At 42.5% G+C, this 6,000-nt stretch overlaps 1 non-coding gene across 1 annotated transcript; it reads left to right on the forward strand.

The window, feature by feature from the left end:
• Positions 1-513: 513 nt before the first annotated feature.
• Positions 514-586, forward strand: trnav-aac (transfer RNA valine (anticodon AAC)). The gene has a single exon. It is a non-coding gene; the product is annotated as a tRNA-Val (tRNA).
• The last annotated feature ends 5,414 nt before the right edge of the window (positions 587-6,000 follow it).

Raw genomic sequence — 6,000 nt, forward strand, 5'->3', positions numbered from 1 at the left:
CCTTTGAAAGAGTTTCCGAAGTGTCCCGAAATCGGTGCACTCAGAGCGTTCGTCCATCGACAGGTTGAAATTGTAAACGCTGGTGTAGCCACTTTTAATTAAAATCATGATGATGATGTTGTTGTTGTTATTCTTGTTGTCGTCGTAGTCGCCGTCATTATTAATGTTAAAGTAAAGCAGTAGTTAGATTTGTTGCTACCGTAAGGTGTAGAAGGCACAATAGCTCTGATAGTCTGGTGGTGAAGGAAGACCACCAGACGTTTGAACAAGCCATTCAGCATCACCTTGTTGGGTTAAGTGCAGGCACTGTCAGAGCGCAGGGCGTCCTGCCTTTAAAAGAGTTTCCGAAGTGTCCTGATGTGCCCTTTAGCAATGCCAAACAGGTCAGTGAAAATGGCATCCTTTCGCCGCACTTCAGACGCCATCTCACAGCCTAGCCGACCTGAAACACCTGAGCCCGTTTTACCAGCAGGCTTTAACGGTAACCATTTGAAGCAAGAGGCAGCGGTGTCAGTTTCCGTAGTGTAGCGGTTATCACGTTCGCCTAACGCGCGAAAGGTCCCCGGTTCGAAACCGGGCGGAAACAGCCTACTGTGGGCTGGCCCTTTTCGTCATTCTTGCCCTCGTGGTTCCCCGGAGGCGGTGGGTGTCTTTTCTTCATTGGAGTGCCCGCAATCGATGCACTCAGAGCGTCCGTCCGTCGACAGGTTGAAATTGTAAACGCTGGTGTAGCCACTTTTAATTAAAATCTGATGATGATGATGATGATGATGTTGTTGTTGTTGTTCTTGTTGTTGTTGTTCTTGTTGTCATCGTGGTCGCCGTCATTATTATTGTTAAAGTAAAGCAGTAGTTAGATTTGTTGCTACCGTAAGGTGTAGAAGACAACAGTTGGTATGGCGTGTGATATCAAAACATTCAGAATACTTTTAACCTATATAATTTATAAGCTTTGTAAAATAAACCCAAATATATCTTTTGCGGGGATAAACGCTGTTCTGAGTAGTTTGTGACTTGTTTAATACCAAACATAGCATCGCTATAAAAAAAAAAAAAAAATCACTGTAAAAGCGCTAGTTATTTTTGATCTTTATAGTTATTTTCTAGGCTCAGGTTGTTTTTTAGTGCTTATAAAGGCCTGAAATATTCTTAGTGGTTGTTGACTATAGGTCTTGATGTTTAAAAATGTTTTTTTGAGAGACCAAAAGGTTCTAATAAAAGTTTAGAGTAGAGAGGAGAGAGATCGTCTCCATCTTGGTTTCTATTTGAAATTTGATGCAGAATCATTTTATTGGTTGGTTTTGATATGTTAATTGGTAACAGGGCGGCACAAAGGCCAGACCAGAACAATGCCTTACAAGCAGATCCGGCATGTGGCCATCAGTATAAGTATGAAGGTCTGGTCTTCAGCTCGACAGACTCATACTGACCTTTCGATTTAAGACTAAAGATCAACAATGTCCGGAAACAACATCAGCGATTCGATTTAAACGAGTTTTTAGGCAAGTCTTCAGATTATTTTCATTGACTCAGAGCGTGTTGTGTGCATGTATTGTAAATAAGGCTATAACATCTGTTTTAAGTTCTGTAAAATAATTTTTCAGCCAGTCAACAGGAGTTAATTCCCAACGCTGAGGAGATCATCTGGAACAACGACGGTAAGATTTTTGTGTTTGCGCTCATGGGTTCTTATGCATGGGTGTGTGTGGTTTGAAGCGGCTCATTAGAGTTATGAAAACGTTTTAATATATATTAATGCCGGTCTCTTTAATTACACAGAAACTATCGAAAGGCCTGTGATTAATGTCTCCAAGGATCGACCAAGAGAAGTGGTTGTCCCTAGACAGGCTGTCTGCCGACCGGGTAAGAACTAAACCCCTGTTTGTTTGTATAACGTTTCTGTAAGATGTTTGAGTCCAGTTTTGTTAATTTTAAAAAATTATCCTGTCTAACAGTATTAAGAAACGTGGTTCGAGACAACGAAAGGCCTTCCACATCGAGGGCTTGTTTCGTTTTACCTTCGAGAACCGTAACCTTTCAAGAATCTGAAAGGCCGTCAGCCCCGGTATCTGATAGCTGTGAGTATATATCTGCAGCCTGTAAGAGGTTAAAGCTTTTTATAAAGCGGTGTGGTTAAAGGTTAAACATGTCTCTTACCTTCACAGCGGTGCAAAAAGCTAAACCAGCCGAAAAACATAAGAAACGATTATTCTGTGGAGGTAAGTAAGATCTTTCAAACTTTAATGTTTTTAAAAGGGCTTTGTTTGCCCGTTGAGGGCTAATATTTAAGCGATGGGTGACCGTTTCCTGTAGGGCGGGGGGTTCTGGGAAAGATCTTTAGAAGTCAGGTCTAGGCTTGTTTCTGGGGAACGTGTTTAGAAATGACCGATTGCCGTACCGTCTGGTTAGGAAGTAAAGCCGTCCGAAAGGGTTTAGTAAGTTGTTTGGCTTATCTCCCGCTATTATACTTCTGTTTTAAAGTGGTTGTAGGAAAAGGCTTGAAGGTGTTCATTGTATTTAATATTTAAACAGATCGTGAAAACGTTTGTGAAACAGGAAGTCCCGGGATCAGGAAGCGTTTACACTTGGAAGGTTCGTTTAAAAATGAAATGTTGTTGTGTGTGTGTGTGTTTTATTAACAATATTACAGTTTTTAAAGAAACATTTAAGAAACAGTTTATTTACAGCGGCTTCTCTGTTTTAAATTTATTATCAAGTCCTAATAAATATATTGTCTGTAAATAATAAGGCGTTGTAGTGAATGTCTAAGGCTATTTTCAAAGGTCTAAAAAAGCTAAAGGTTTTGAATGTCCTGGACATGTTGTTTTAAGTTTGATTTCTGTCGCCGTTTAAAGATGTAAATGTAATGTATATTTTTATTCTTCCCAAGACTCTTGGGATAGTCATTCTGTGAATGAGCTATTGAGGACAATTACCCCGTCTAAGTGGGATCAAACATCTTTCCCGGTGAGATCACCGAGAGGATCCCCCACGGTGGTCTTGGAGACCCCCCAACATCTACTCAGGCCACAGCCTTCTGGGGGTAATTCAACACCCCAGATTCAGCCCGCCGCATTGTCGGGCGGAACAAATACAGGCATCCAACAACCTCAGGGGTCGCCGTCAGTCAGGGCTGACACACCACCCAACGACGGCCTAGTTTCAACATCGTCCCCCCAGACCCGTTTCTTGGCTACCGAAACGCGAAACAGTAACCCCGCGCTTGGCCAGGGTGTCACCGCAAAGGCCTTCTTGGTCTCCGTCCATGAGTATACACTCGCTCCCTGCCTCCTTCGACCGAGATTTACCGGAGCGACCATCCTTTGAAGCTGAGCCAGGCCACCAGCCCCCGGAGCTACTTCCTGAAGGTCGGCATGAGTTGCTACATACTTTGTTACAAAATCAAAGACTTGTGTTAGTGGGGCAAAACCTGGTGATAGAGAGCCAAAACACCCTTATTAATACCCTTACTAACGAATTGTACCGTATTTAATGTTTTAATAGACACAAAACGCCTTACTATTGTGGGTTGTTGGAAAAATAAAAAATAAATTAAAAAATGTCCTGACTTGGTAAAAGAACTCACAAACTAAAGGATTATGAACAAGCTAGGGCCCCAAAAAGACCTTCCCGAGAGAACATCCCCGGCCCTGTTGTGAACTCCTCTGATGTCCCAATGAACCTGGAACTATTACAAATGATAAATGATTTAAATAACCCCCAATTACCACCGATAGAATGTGAATTAACAGACTTACCTGTGAACCCCGACCTGTTACAGATGGTCAATGATCTAAATAACCACCTCCCACCGGTAGCGCTTATAGAGGTTCACCCCCTAGTTCACCCCGATTTGTTTGAAATGGTGGAGTCTTTGGAGGAGCTACCCCGACCAAATTCTGCCCCTATTATAAATGATTTGAAACAATTAGAACACAGGATGGCGGCAGAAGCAGCCATCACTATAGAGGAGGGTCTTGACATTAACCGGTTGGATATCTTTGAAGGACTTTTACAGGCTTTAAATGAGCCTCCTCAAAAAGGGGGTTTTGTAGATGTCAGCAGTGGGGGTGTTCGGAATGTGGAGGGTTCTGAGACTGATAAGGCTGTGGAGGACATGCTCTGTGAGAATGTAGGGGGTGAAGGCTTTGTTCAAAATGATGATGTGTCCAAGAGTACCAGTGATCCCGTGATTATAGATAGACCGGCCTATAACAATTTTGAAATGATTCAGTGTTTTAATTTTGCAGAACTTTTAAATTGTGACAATTATGCAGAAATATTTGTCAACATACACGAGGCTTTGCAGAAAATGCTTGAACAGGTTGCTGAAAGGGTCAGACCTCGAGATGTTGTACAGTTAGAACTCAGAGGGGATGATTTGTTTAGCAACCTATCTGTAATGCTGAGTGGAGATAATTTAGATGTCTGGCTAAAATCGAAGCGTTATTGCAAAGTAACGCAGCCATCTTAGCTGATGAAAGTCTGTCTCTGGTAATGAATGTGGTTCGTAACCCTGAGGGTGGGGCGCTTAGAAGACTGTCGAAATGCTTGAAGAACGACATAATTAGGACCAAGCTCAGGCAATTAGTGGTGAGTTCCAGTGGGGACAATAAGCTCTGTTTTGCTTACAGTTTAATAAAACTACTCACCCCCGACATGCCTGAACCCCAAGCTCTGCAAGAGGCTTTAACGCTTCATCAGAGGGCTGGCTTAAACTCTCAACAGATGGTTGCCTTTTCAGACATCACCAAGTTGCAGGAACATAACTGTAAACCCCGCCAAGAGACAAATGTCCAAACTGATTTTAAACAGTCTGTGGGGTAAGTTTGGGGAAAGAAATTACCGTCTAAACACAACCTTGATTAAAACCCCTGAACAGTTTATAGAATTTATGTTTTCCAAACAACATGCAGTATCACACTTTCAATTCTTAAATGACCACGTGGCACAGGTCCAGTGGAGGGCCCCTAAAGATTTCCCCACCAAACAGGGGAACGTTAATGTTTTCATAGCGGTTTTTACCACGGCTTACGCCCGGCTTGAACTGTACAACTTAATGGATCAGTTGCAGGAACGCACACTCTATCATGATTCTGACTCTGTAATCTTTGTCACCAGGCCAGGGGATTGGGTCCCTCCCCTCGGGGACTACCTTGGGGAGTTAACGAGCGAACTAGATCCTCAGGACCACATAGTGGAGTTTGTTTCAGGGGGTCCTAAGACGCATACAGAACGGCTGCGGGTAAGACCTGTATGAAAGTTAAGGGTTTCACTCTGAACCATTGTAACAACAAGCTCATTAACATCAAGTCTCTGACGACCCTGGTAGAAAGTTTTGTAACCGAGAAAGACGCGCCTCCTCGTGAGATTATTACAGCCGGAAATCAGATCTATCGCAATAAAAAGGAGTACACGTTGGAAAATAGATCACTAAACAAACGGTTCAGGGTGGTGTACAATAAAGGAGTGTTGAAGACTGATTATACCACTCTGCCTTATGGATATTAGCGGTGGTTTTGATAACAGACTTCAACACCCTTTCTCCTGTATTATAGCTGGTCCCTCCAATTCGGGGAAGAGCTATCTTATAAGGAACATCATAGAAGATGTGGACGCAACCGTGTCCCAAGCTCTTGACAACATAGTGTGGTGTTACTCTTGCTGGCAACCTCTCTACGATGATTTGGCTTCGAAAAAAAATAATCTGAAATTTGTGCAAGGTCTCCCCGCCTCGTTGTAAGACGATGACTTGTTCCCGCCCGGTCAAACTAACCTAGTGATCCTTGATGACCTGATGGAGCAGGCCGGTGACAACAGTGAAGTGGAAAAAGCTTTCACAAAGTACACTCATCATAGGAATTTAAGTATTCTTTATTTAGTTCAAAATCTATTTTTTCAAGGTAAAAAAAGCCGCACTATTAATTTAAATGCCAATTATATAATTCTTTTTAAAAACCCCAGAGATAAACTACAGGTCACCGTCTTGGCTCGTCAAAT

The sequence above is a fragment of the Amia ocellicauda genome, unplaced genomic scaffold (genome assembly GCF_036373705.1).
Source record: "Amia ocellicauda isolate fAmiCal2 unplaced genomic scaffold, fAmiCal2.hap1 HAP1_SCAFFOLD_161, whole genome shotgun sequence".
Classification (NCBI taxonomy): Eukaryota; Metazoa; Chordata; class Actinopteri; order Amiiformes; family Amiidae; genus Amia; species Amia ocellicauda.